We start from the raw sequence: 14,205 nt of genomic DNA on the forward strand, positions 1-14,205 counted from the left end.
CAACTAACAGTCTTGTTGGACATGAAACAAATAATGTGGGTCCTCGACCCTTTCAGTATAAAAGCACCAAAATGCCTGAATGATGCCATGCAGTTTGACTCTGATGCTTGTCGTAAACACAGCAATGGTGAACACTCTCTGCATGATGAGAAATCTTATAGGGACGAAATGGAAAATATCTGCATTCCTTCAGAGACATTTCTTTTTCCTTCAGTCTGAGAATCAAGTATCAACATACAGAGAAAGCAACATTTAATTATGCTTTGGGATTCATAAAGCATTTTTAAATAAAAAAAACACTTCTTATTAAAGATTTACGGATCTTTTGTATAGATCCCAGTTTTTATGTTTTATATAGCTACTAGATACCACAGAAACAGTGTCAGGATTTTAGAAAAGACAGGAAGAGGCCGATATTTTCTTTTTATCACCAATATTTCCAATAACTCTGCTTTGTTTTATCTTACGCTTCAATTCAAGACCGAACAATCGACTTTACTGAAACTGAAACAGAGAAGAAAGTTCCTGCAGGACTGATAGCACTAAAGTGATTTACTAACCAACTGTTGGGGAGTAAGATGTTGTAACATCTTCCTCAGTTAGGAAAACACTCCTTGTACTTATGTTTTGTTAATGATAACAAAAAAACAAGTTTTATTTTTAGTTGTTAACTGGGAATGAAATACGTTTCCTTTCCAAGTATTTGGCCCGTGACTCTAACTATTCTTACGGTGAGGTCATCCTTTTGTTGAACTCATTTCCTTTCCCTTGGTCAAGGGAAGAATTTGGATGTTTATTATGTTGAGGAAGTTTCATCTCATCTTAGGTTGTTGCTGTGGGTTTTTGTGATGAAGGGATTCTGAGGTTAAATCCATCAATCCGAGAAGGATTTCCTCAGTTTACTTGGATCTGTGGTCTTCTGGGAGGCAGAAAGTCGTCCTATTTGATTCTGAGGGCAGATGACTCTGATTGTAAAGTTTATCCATCCAGGTCGTTTCTGATCAAATAAGTAGCATGAGGAATTTATCTGCCAGAAACTCTGAAAAACATCAGAGACCACCTGAAAAAAAAAATGATCAGGAACAATTTTAAATGTCACTTCAACTTTGACTCACTGGATCTACAACATTAAAAAAATTATACTAGACTTCAGTTTTTTATGGCTCTAAAGTTGCTGAACTGAGTGGGATTTAAAGGAAACCTTTTAAAATACCTACAAAACATACACTCTCAAAACAATTTATTCTGCTACAGCTAAAGAGAACCTGTCGCTTTAAATCCAACCTGGGCGTAATTTTCACTCCATATAAATCCAGCTGCTCTGTACAGGCCTCCATGGTTTGTTAGAGCAGGGGTTATCAGACGTTTCCAACTTTTAGAAATATTTGTTTAGCATTAAAATAATCCTATTTATCATTATTTTATGTGTTCCCAATGATTAATGATAAGAAACAGAGCTAAAGAAATGTTTGCGTAGTGGGAGGGCTGGGCTTTATGTCCATCAGCACCATATGAATGGCATCATCCACATGGAGACATGTTTTATGTTTTATTTGGAGTCACACAGATGTGTTATTGCAAAAAGGAAAATTGCATTCCATTGCCCTGTCAGCAAAGGTGTGATAGTAATTTCTTACATAGATAGCCTAAAAATACTGATTAAAATTTAGATTTATTCATTTAGATTTTTAAAAAGTTTTTCTATTTTCCCATATTTTATTAGGCCCCACCTAACGCCCCATGGCGGCCCCACAGGGGGTCCCGACTCCTACTTATAAAGCCACTGTTAGCAATGTTCAGCCTGTGACCCCAGAAATAATGCAACACACTGGTGTCCTCTAGGAATACATACATATACTTCTCTTTATTCATTCATACATATAAAGGGGATTATTTTCTTTTTTTTTTTTTAAATAAATAAGATCAAATTACTTAATTCATAATTTAAAATGCATTTCTTTTACTTAATGAGAAAATCCAATTATTTACATATTCATGTAATATATTCAAATTATTCTACAAAGGTTACATCCTGGCTCATGTCACGCTTATCTATAAAAATGTGTCCCTCCATCTACCTGCAGGGAACATATCGATCACAGTTATTGAGAAAACTACCTTCTAGGTGATACTGAAAAAAAAAATGGATCCGCTTTTGACCTTTACTTAAGCAAATTTGGTTACTTTAACACAACTTTTTGAATGTCCTACCCTGCTAACATGAAACAATTGTGTTAAAGTAACTAACTATGATTAATTAAATCCCAAAAACGGTTGCATTATTTTTTCAGTGATATCAATATTTGATTTATATATATATATATATATATATATATATATATATATATATATATATATATATATATATATATATATATATATAAATAAAATACTGTAAAAAAGTCGGACTCTTTGGAAGCTTAAATAATTAGAGACCAGCGATTCTCTCAGCGTTTGCTTTGCTGATTAAAACTCATCGCTGACATTGTTATCGATTTTTTTTTTCTTCCAGCACTACTGCTCAGTCTATTTGTGCATTACCAGAAGCAGCAGCAGGAGCACTTATCTGGGAAGCCACAACATCAACAAGCACCACACTCAACCAATCTGTGTGAGAGACTCTCATCAGCGGCGCTCACTCAGGCTCATTCGACACAGGAAGGTTGGGGAGAGAGACAGGAAATGGTTATTGAGCACGATCACAGGGGCTATGAGAAACTCAGGCCCTGCCTTTGAAATTGTGTCAGCATGTCTGCGTGCTTTTAAAGAGCTAGACAACATCGTGCCATTCTAACAAACAAGGCAAACCACAGAGATGACTTCTCAGCGATCCGTGTGTTTCTCTGTAACCTGAGCAGCACTTTCTCAGCTGTTGGTGTAAAAGAAAAAAAAAAAAGATTCTGATGATTCAAACAGAAAGTGAGGCTCCCCACAGAAACCGTTTAGCACAAGCACAAACGCCCAAACCGAAACTAGAAAAAACATAACTAAATCAGCTGTCATGGTGGATTTTCCTTTCCATTCTCTTACATTAGCATAAGGTAAAACCCTCGATTTTTAGACATTCTCACAGAAAATGCGCTAAAAGTTAAAAATTAAAATCAAATCTTATATTATTACATACACGGCACTCCTGCTAAAGATGAGTAAAAAAACCTTAAAAATTGGGGTGCACCTGCCAATTCGGATTTAGGCTGACACCGATATATGATAAACATGACGTAGGTCACTCATGAAAATGAAACACAGGTTTCTACCCTGCACTTTTTTTTCTGAGTCCAAGTCATTTTTAAAAATGTTTTACAAGTTTTAAATGATTACGAGCGAAGGAACTATGACTGCTCAGTTTTCTACAGAATTTGTATTAAGGCATGTCTGCAGTAGGGCTGGACAGTTCATTATAATTGCTATAAAAATAAAAAAAAACCTGCACAATATCCAAATCGCAGAGGGACACAATTTTTGGTCACATTACATTTAGCAAAAGTAAGATGTTAACTTTTACACTCCTGTCCTTTAGGTGGCGATAAAGAGCTTAAGGTAGAGTTTCTGCACTTTTCAACACAACAGTAAAGTTTCCGTACACCAGAGTAGGGTTGCATCTATTTAATTATTTTAATAATCAATTCATCTGTCAAATATATATTTTTTGATTAATCTAAAATGAGATATATATATAGTTAATAAATATTTATAAAAAAACAAATGTTTGGAATATAGAAAATTTCTTTACTGTTTATTTTTAAAATAACTGTAAATGACAAAAACACTTTTAACTATGTAACAATTATTTATTATTTATTTGAAAAACTGTATAAATGTAATGTTTAGAACTATTTGTAGCTTACTAAGGCTGCAACTAATGATTATCTGTCAATCATTTTTTTGATTAATCGATTAGTTATCGGATAGCCAAAGGTTCCTTAAAGAAGGTGAAACTAAAACGTTTCCACTTGAAGAGTTCTGAATAGGGCATATTGACAGGAGAAAACTTTTTTTTTTTTTTTATTCAAAATGATTGTATTTTTTTTTTTTTACGAATTTGATATAATTACTGCTCTAAGTGGGTCGCTCTGTCAGCTAAAGCCGGGTATACACTGTGCGATATCGTTGCATGCAGCTACAGCTCAAACTGTACCCCCTGTTTAAAGGCATATTTTACAGTCTCTATATTCAAGTTAATGATGAATTGATTACTAAATCAGTTGAAGATTATTTCAATAATCAATAAATCACGATTAATCTGATACATTTCTTCAGCTCTATAGCTTATATTGGTAACATTTTGTCTTAATTTGTCCTGTAAGTGCAGTTTTATTTGGCTAATCTCATGTTTTGTAGTCATTATATCGACAAGGCAACGATTAAATTCAATTACCAAATTAGTCTATGATTAATTCAATAATCCCATTAATTGTTTCAACCCTACCCTGAGCAATGGAATGTAACAGCCAAACATATATGTTCTTGTGATTAGTGCATGTAAAATAAATTGCAAATAATGAAAGTAAAGTCGTAACCGCGATTTTAGTCAGGACCTGAGGAGTGGGTCCAGAGAACGAACTTCCTGGGAAAAATCACTGGTGATTTATTGCCTCCCCCCCCTCCTCTTTTCCTTTCCCACCTTGAACAGAAACAAGGCCATAAAATCATGCCCACTGTCTGACCCACTTTCCATCACAGATGTAATCCCCCACCTCCACCCCCCGTGCCCAAACTTCAGCCTGTTTGCCTAACAGCAGAGAGCAAAGCCGGGCCGGGCAGAGCGAGCCAAGCCTCTCATAACTCAGCGGGAGCAAAGCTGCTGCTCAGCTGAGAGCACGATTACAACCAGAGCTCCAACAAGCAGCCTCAGAGCAACAGATTACCACAAACCCTCACGTAACAAACATCACCTGAATCAGCTGAAAGCGAAGTGACCCACATCTAACTGCTTTTGTTTTCTTTAACATGTTACTGCTGACTTCACACGCTCTGATTTAGGGGGGAAAATGAGCCGCTGAGTGTTTTCAGCCTCCATACCCACCAGTCTGTCATCAAGGCTGGATGTGGAGACATAAAAAGGTGTAGCTCTGTGACGGGTGTGTGTGAGCGTTTACAGTCAGCCTGTCCACGATAACATCACAACAAAGCATGACGCCAGGGCTGGGCTGTGGACGCAAAGATGAAAAACCTGATTAGGTTTCACGTAATGGTACATTTTTAATGGATCTGGAACTCCCAAAGGGTTATTTTTATCCACTGAATAAATGTTCTCTCTTAACAGCTGCGGTCAGTCGACTCTGTGAAATTGCAGCTGATTTCTTCCTCCACTTGAACAAAAAAATAAATAAATAAAAAAGACAGGAACATAGCAGACAGAAAATGTGTTTCTTTTTCCAACTCCCAAGTTGCAATGAAGGGGTTTTTATAACCGACTTTATGAACATTTTGTTCTGCCGTGGTAGAAGTTTGTTGGCCGGAGCTTCATCCATGATAAACACTCGCTTTTTTATACATTGAAAGATGATACTACGTAGCTTCTGCTTTAGCACTGATTCAGCAAACATAGACTAGACACATTAAAACATAAAATAATGGTGTAGCCTACTGTCTAAAACCTCAGAAAGTAAAGTAATTATAGACTCACCTGACGCTAAGAGTCTTACTGCTGTATCCTTTCTTCAAATTTTAATTTTAGCTGTTTTTAACTGACTCTAATCTGCTTTCTCTTCCCAAATAAATGAAAGAATCCCCAAACCATGATGCCAGCTCCACCATGTGTCACTTTCATATCAGTTTATATCCAAACGCAGTTTTACAGATAGGCAGAAAAGCTTAGATTTAATCACAGAACCTTCTTCCCCATGTTTGCTGGTTTCTAACCTCAAACAGGATGTTATATAGCTTCCATGCAATGATACTAGGAGTGCAGGGTTACTAGTAATCTTACCAAGCACCTCTAACACCTCAGCAGTACATTTATACTGCTCTTCTAGATTACAATGTGCCTCTTAGCTGCACTTAGGAATAAAAAGCTGCACAGTTAACTTACGCCAGCTTTGCAGCACATTTAGAGGTATGGGGTAAGATAAGTGCCAATAATATGACTAAGACTTAGACTTAGATTTATTTTGTATACACAAGTGTATACAAACAGAAAGTTTGTTTAGAACAATTCCTTTTTTTAAAGTGCAGCCTTGATAATGTAAGCAGCAGTTGTTGTTGAGCTGCTACTACTGCCTCCAGCTCCTGAAGCACTCGCTTCTCCTTGCTCAGGGGAGGAAGAGGACGATGATGACGATGCTGTGCGGGTGGTAGCCCCCTGGGTTGAAGAGGCTGATGTGGTTGAAGCAGCAGTGGTGCCATCGGCAGGTTTAGCAGCGATAGACGATGCTGGAGAAGGTGTGGAAGCCGGAAGGAGCCGGCTGGGGAGGGTTCAGCATTTGGCAGGGAAGCATCTGGAGCGAGCTCCTCATTTTCACCTGCAGAGGGCTGTGCTTCCTTCCTAGATGCTGAAAATTGCCCCGGAACAGTCTCAGAGAAGTTTCCATTCACGCAGAGCTCTTTGTTTTCTATCAGCGCGGTACAGCATCAGCCCCCCCCGGCCTACAGCACCGTCCGGTACTGCTGGACGCAGCCAAAACCCTGTCAGAATGATGGCGCAGCAGTTAGATAGCTCCTTTGTTGAAGTGAGCTCGAGTCTGAGATTATCCATTTTCTTTTCCAATGAGCAGACGTTGGAGAGCAGCACTGATGGAAGCGGCGGTCTGTGGGGATTTATCTTTAGCTTCGCAGTTAGCCCCCCTCTGCAGCCTCAATTTCTCAGACTTGCGCATCTCTTCCTCCGTCAGTTATTTTCCGCTGTTGTTTTGTCCACATCCGTCCGTAGCACTCCGCAGCTTTTTAAACAGTCAGAAATGTCAGTATTTAAAAACTTTTGTGAACGTAGCTCAAGCATAGATGTCGGTTTGACGTTTTAAATGGCATATTTTGAGAAATTTTTCGAAAGGAGCTGCTCTTGGCCCCTGCCTTGGAGCGCCACCATGGATATAAATTTGTATTTATATATAATAAATATGTATCCTGTTTGTTAATGTAAAAGTTAATGAACAGGAATAAAATTAAGATTTGTGTTATTTCTTTGTTGTAAGCTCATACTTATATAACAGCAGATTAGGGATGCACGATATAATCGGCCCCCTATCGGTATCGCCCTGTATCGGCCTTAAAACTGAATATCGGACATCGGCCACCCCACCGATATTTAACCCGATATTTGATCAGCTTCTGAGTTTCTAAAGTCTAAAAAATAAAATAAAATACTACTTCTTCTTATTCCTCAAAAACTTCTTTTTTACAGACTTAAAAACTTCTAAAGACGAGGGAAAAAATATTGATACATTAAAATATCACAATATCTTCATATGCTGATATATTGCCATTTAAAAACACCATATCAATCTCTTTTACTAATGAAATATTGCTATATGTCATCGTTATGCTACGAAATCCCCCGAAAATTCACGAAATTTTGCCATATTTTTATATGTTGATATATTGACCCTGTATCGATCTATTTTACTAACAAAATCTCACAAGAATTTGCAAAATATCACGAGAGTTTGTAACAGAACGATGAAATTTCACGAGATTTTGAAAGTAAAATAGATCGCGTTTTAAAAATCAATTTGATATCAGCATATGAAAATATATTTGAGTATATTATTTTTCAAATTGTCAGAAATGGATAACAAAACTGCCATTTTCAATGACTACTTATTTTTGTCCAGCTTTAACATCGGTATCGATATCGGTTATCGGCTACATGAGTTTTCAAATATCGGCATATCGGATATCGGCAAAACTCCCAATATCGTGCATCCCTACAGCAGATGTTTCATCTGGAGTAATAAAATACATCTTTGCAAAACTACAAATGTATGATTACTTCAGCGACTTCTGATGAAGCTGCTACATTCCTTACAGTTGGTGGCGGTAATGCATCTGAAGGCTATTTGCGAGAAGATGGAAAAAGACGAACTGAGTTTTAGTTTTGCCGAAATATTGGCTAATTATATTATGATATACCTCAGCTTATAGCTCCTGTTTCTAGCTGCTGTTTCTTCACATTTCTTGCGGTCAACAGTTAGAATCCTATCCAGGGTGGAAATGAAGTTATGGACTGTTTTGGTGATTCTGAACAAGCTCCAGCCTTGTGGATATCATTACAGAACAGACACCCAAATGAATGATGCTGGTAAAAGTGGGATTAGAGGCTGCTAGGAAAAAACAAAAGTTGTAAAAATGTAGGAAATGGATGAATCTCTCCGTTATGAAACTCAGAATATATGAAGATGAGGACATTTGCATGTGTCACACAGAATGCATTTCCTTAAATAATGTATTTTTGTTGAACTTGGTAAGATAGGATAAGCTATTATCATGTGTCACGCAAGGCTAAGAAGGTTAGGAGGTCCCTATGCTAACTGCATGAGCTCAAGGAAGCACACTGCTTCCAAATCCTAGCTCCTTCCAAACTGCCGTCACTATTCGGACACGACTTATTATGACGACTGCAGACCCACTTCTGCCGTATCTTTAGTGTCCCTATCAATTCAAGGTATTCTTAATGAGAGGTTGTTTTCAATGCCTACACAGCATAATGTTCAATCGATAACTCTGTTTTTGTCTTCTTTCTGTTATTCTCGTTAAAAGGTGCATAGGTGCACTACTACAACCAGCTGTTAAGGAGTGCCCCAGCTTGCAAAACTTGTAGTTTTGCAAAGTTTAACTTTTAAACTTGTATTTTCACAGATGAAACATCTGATGTCACATATTTATGAGTTGACAACAAAGAACTAAAATCCTAATATTATTCCCATTTATTGACTCGTGAAAAAGTTCAAATACCTATGCATGCATTTTTATCAACAGTTACCTCAGATTATACAAGCTACTTTGTTATTTTAACCCATAAAGTCCTACGAAGTCAAGAGTTGAACATGCTGGGATTCTAATATCAAGTTCAGTTACAGATATTAACAAGAATCTTTATTTTGTGGCCAGATCAGCAGCCGTTGGGAACAGAAGGCTGGTCTATGGATCCACAAACTGGCTTACTATGCATACAGGGCAGCATTAAGCCTCCATTAGGACATCCAAGCGTCTCTTTTTCTCTCTGAACCCCTGCATGACACCACCGACTCGAGTTTCCTCACTGAAACCGAGACTCTCCAGACTGAGATCCACACACACACCGACATGCAGGAAACACACCCTCCAAAAAATGTGCAACAGAGCTGACAGACCTAAGCCCTTTACACTAAAATTCCCATTGGATAAAATCCTAACTTCTGCAAAGTTCTACTCAATTAATGCATCCTTCCTCCATTTTTAAAAGGAACAAAACAGAAATCCCTGTGCAGATTTTGCATCCTAAGCTTTGCTGAAAATGTCCTTTGTTTAATGCAACATGTATAAGATGTGTTATGCAAGATCTCCATCTCCTTAGTCATACATTCTTAGCATGCATTAAAAACCTACTGACACTTTACTTTTCCTTCCTAATTAGTCTACAGGAAATCAGTATTGCAAAATGGTAATACCATATTAGCAGAGGCGGAGCTAGATGGGGGGCCAGGGTCGGCCATGGCCCTACCATTTTTTTCTCTCAAATAGAATATTCAAAACATTTCAATTTTATATACGGTATATTAACAATTACTGGTTAATTATGTACATCAATATACCAACATTAGAGATAATTAGTACAGAATTCATGCTCTTTCAGAACTAGATTTTGCTTTATATGCCGTAAAGAGAAAATAATGTGTCTCTTCAAGTCATTTAAGTGTCTTCAGTGAAATAATAGATACTGTAAATAACTATTTTAACAAAAAAAATATTGAATTATCAATTTATGTAGATATTAGTACTTTTAAATATCAATTTAATGTAGAATGATATTGATAAAAGTAGGTAAGTAATGACGATGGAAAAAATGTTCGCTCCAGAACTCAAACCTCAAAGAATTTTATCCATATAGCTTTTATCTAGACGGATGTTTAAATATATGCATCTATTTGTTAGCAAAGGCTACAGGAAACTATAGTTTGTCCTTATTTAGGAAATATGGATGTTATGCTTGTTCCTGTTGGAACACTGTAGATTGACACTAAGGTTCTGGTGACTATACACTTTTGGCCACCCCTTAGGATACATTGGTTATTGCCTGGCCACCCTTATAATTTTATTTTATTTTTTTGCTATGCCTCTGTATATTAGCAACTAAATAGCAAATCAGGGAACCTTATTCTTTAAAAAATAATAAATTATTATTAAAATTTTCTTTATGATAAAAGCTTAAAAACTCTACACACCATCAGTTCAAACTAGGACAGATTGAAGGATCTAATCCCTGCAGACTGATCAGAGATTTCTCATGGTGTAAACCCAGGCAATGAGACATTCAAGGAAAAAGCTTAATATAAGAACACAGATGGAGGCAGGTGCAGGTTCAAGCATGTGTTTCTGTGTAGAAAACACTTGGAAGAGGCGAGCGCTTTGCAGCTGCAGCCCTGCCTGATGACTTCCCAGCAGAGTGATAGGACATTACCAAATGAGGTAAGAGGCTGGCTGGACAAAGCAGGTGACGCTCAGAAAACACAGAGGAATAAACTGCTCGCTCTCACACCCATGCGTCTTTTATATTTAGCAGGATAAATCAGCGGACTTACTGCGATACAGATGATGAAGTCCTCTCTCAATGTCTTGGTGCTCAGAAGGAAATGTCACATTAATTGTTCCGCTTCTGAGCTCGTAAATCAGATATTAAACCACGTAATAGAAATAGCGGAGGAAAACGAGGATTTTTTTAATCTGTTTTCCTTTTTTTTTTCCCAGCAGTGAAATAAGTGAAGCTTTAAAGGTATTTGTAGCCCCGGTGCGTTATGTTAGAGAGCAGCCTGTCCGTGTTGCGCTGTCCTTTGTTGTGAGCATCTCAACGTAAACACTGAGCGGAGTCCTTCCCTGCCTCTGTGAGCGTGCGCGTCAGGAGGACGCGCCCGCAAAGGATGCTGGGAGTTGGAGTGTTCTCTGCTTTTCAAGCGACGTGCCTCCAGCCGCGTTCAATTACAGTGAATTTAATGTAGAGAGCTTAATTTTTATAAAGATAAAAATAATTTGAGACTCTTTCAGTGAAGATTTGCTGCTGAGCCAAATTAATCTTGTAAGATTCAAAAATTAAAAAATCCTTATTGTCATTATGAGACAATATTATTGTTATACATTTTGCTCATATTTCACATTTCAGGTAAAATCAAAACACTTTGTTGATGAATGAGCATTTTTCAAATTTTTGGAAGTCTTTAAAAAGTCCTTCCTGTCAAAAAGGGAGGTTTCCTCTCCACTGTCACTGCAAGCATGCTTGGTGTGATGGATTGCTTGAGTCAATGAGTCGATACTGTTGGGAGCTGGAGAAGTTCCACCTTTCTCCAGCAGAGTCCGCCGTGGATCCTTCTGAGTGAGCCTCCTGCACAGCTGCAGCCCATCAAGATCATCAGAGGATTTACTACATAAGCTGTCTTCAGACCTTGCCTCAACGCCGCAGTGTTGATCCAGTTGGTCAGGGCCTAAGCCTAGACTCTCAGTGTAACTTTGTGACTTTGAATCCAGCCTGGATTCTAACCGTTGTCTCTGTCTTCCAGGAAACCAGTGTCTCCTCTGTGAAGCTCTGGAAGAGCTAACCTGCCGAGCCGACCCTCAGAGCCAAACCCGAAGATTCTTAGAGAACCTCGTGCAGCTCAGGACTAAGAGCTGGAAAACCCTAAGCCAAGGTCTGTTCTTTATTAGACGTGAGACGCTGAAGCAGCAAGCGGACTCTGCTGATCAACTCCTCTCCAGATCCAACAGTGACTCTCCCAAAGCTAACCTCAAGAACCCTCAAGGTACAATCTGTTATCTTCAAGAAATCAAGTTCCAACTTGCAACGCTAACTGAACTGTCTCCCACGCAGACTCCGGTGAACCAGTGTCCAGGCCCGAGCCAGAACCAGTACATTCTGTGTGCTTGTAGCAAAATAAACTTGTTGAACTTTTATTCCTGTGTCCATCAGTGGTGTTCTGCATACTTGGGTCGCTCTTTGAGAACCCATCATGACAGAACACTGCGGCCAAACTCAAGGCCCAGCAGATCACCTCACCCGTCGATTGGAGGAGCAGGATGCCCAAATTCAAGGACAAACCCAAACGCTCCGTGAGTTATACCGCCTGGTTGATAGACATAACCATATGCTACAGAGTTATGCTAACTATTTGAACAGCGCTAATGCTGCACCACAACCATTTCCGGGTCCAGTTCCACCTCCGAGGTCACCAGCAGTGACGTCATCCGAGTTCCGCCCAAGTCTTCCAGAAAAGTTTTCTGGTAACATGAAAGATTGCAAAGGATTTTTATTTCAGTGTCGTTTGATTTTTCAGAACTCTCCAGGCAGCTTTTCCACGGATTACAAAAAGATAACCTTCATCCTTTCTCAGCTAACAGGAAGAGCCTTGGAGTGGGCTCAGGCAAGATTTGCCACCGACGATAGCCTTAACTGCTATTACTCTGATTTCCTCTCTGAATTTACTCAGGTTTTCAACCAAGAGACTGATCAAACCATTGACTCTCGAGCTCTTTTCAATCTAAAACAGGGAAATTCTTCTGTGGCTGAATTCTCCATCAACTTCCGGGTTAAAGCGGCAGCTTCCGGATGGAACCAAAGCGCTCTGAAGGGAGCCTATTTCATGGCTTTAAATGAGCACATTAAAGATGAGCTTGCAACCCTCGACGAACCAGCTACCCTCGGAGATTTAATTCGTCTCACGATCAGATTGGACAATAGAATCCGTGCCAGAAACAGTACTAAAAAGCAGGGGACACTTTCTTCTGCCTCACATAACGTAACTGTTTGTTCTTCCTCTACAGAGCAGCTGCCCATACAGAGACCTAAGTCCCAGTCTCTACCGCTGCCTATTCAGGCCTCTCATTCGGGCGAAAGAGATGTTGAACCCATGCAGGTGGGACACACGAGGCTCACCCCAGAGGAGAGACAAAGACGTTTTCTAAGCAAATTATGCATTTACTGTGGTGAGAGTGGACACTTCATCGCTTCCTGCCCGGCTAAATCAAAAGCCTGGGCCCGCCAGAGGATCTGAGGAGTCTGGCGGGCCAAATTAACACTAAGAAATCTCCTCGATTGTTGCTTCCCTCCACGTTGTTTTGTTCTAACCAAAGCCTCTCCTTTTCTGCATTCATCGATTCAGGCTGTGAACGGAACTTAATCGATTCAAACCTCGTCCAACAACTCCAAATTGAAACCATTCCTCTGTCTCAACCTCTTAGTGTTTCTGCTATTGACGGAAAGAGACTTCACCAAGTAACCCATCAAACTCAGCCCCTCGAGCTACTTCTGTCAGGTAACCACCGAGAGACAATAACATTTTTTGTTTTTCCTTCTGCATGCTCCCCTCTGGTGCTTGGCTTCGAGTGGTTGGAGAAGCATAATCCTCACATTAATTGGACAGAACTTCACCTGGAATCATGGTCCATTTCATGCCATGAGACATGCCTCCGTTCGGCTGCCCCCTTGGTGGGGTCTCCTAGAGGTGGGGGGGAAATGGACTCTCCTGACCTTTCTTCTGTTCCTTCCGAGTACCATGACCTAGCTCCCGTCTTCAGTAAGGTCAGTGCGACGTCCCTACCTCCACACAGACCATATGACTGCGCCATTGAACTTTTACCTGGTGCACCACTACCTAGCAGCAGGTTGTATAACATTTCCAAGCCTGAAAGAGAAACCATGGAAAAATACATAAATGAATCATTAGCTGCAGGAATAATCCGCCCATCTTCCTCTCCTTTGGGCGCTGGGTTTTTCTTCGTTGGAAAGAAAGATGGCTCCCTGAGACCATGTATTGATTACCGAGGTTTGAACCAGATCACAATAAAGAACAAATACCCACACTGCATGAAAAGTGGGATTTTCGTCAATATACGGCACTGTAGATTGTCGTGGAACTTCAGGCAATTTGCAGGCCTTGCCGTAAACTCCCGTAAATTGTCAGAAATTGACGTGGAATTTCTTAGGCAGTGTTCCCCCCATGCCTCCCCCCCATGGAATTCTAGGGGAGGCTTTAACATGTAAATGAACATGCTGTGAGCTATACAAATGCAAACCAGGGTTGC

General features: G+C 39.4%; 1 protein-coding gene across 1 annotated transcript in view; it reads right to left on the minus strand.

The window, feature by feature from the left end:
- The window catches only part of peli1b (pellino E3 ubiquitin protein ligase 1b), a 58,373-nt gene extending 47,376 nt beyond the window's left edge, over positions 1 to 10,997 (minus strand). Inside the window, exon 1 of the mRNA XM_038307436.1 lies at positions 10,719 to 10,997. The gene's annotated coding sequence lies outside the window, so the exon portion shown is untranslated. The remainder of the gene's footprint in view (positions 1 to 10,718) is intronic.
- Between the last annotated feature and the right edge of the window lie 3,208 nt (positions 10,998 to 14,205).

The sequence above is a fragment of the Cyprinodon tularosa genome, unplaced genomic scaffold (assembly GCF_016077235.1).
Source record: "Cyprinodon tularosa strain WSP-4 unplaced genomic scaffold, ASM1607723v1 ctg61, whole genome shotgun sequence".
NCBI classification, from domain to species: Eukaryota; Metazoa; Chordata; class Actinopteri; order Cyprinodontiformes; family Cyprinodontidae; genus Cyprinodon; species Cyprinodon tularosa.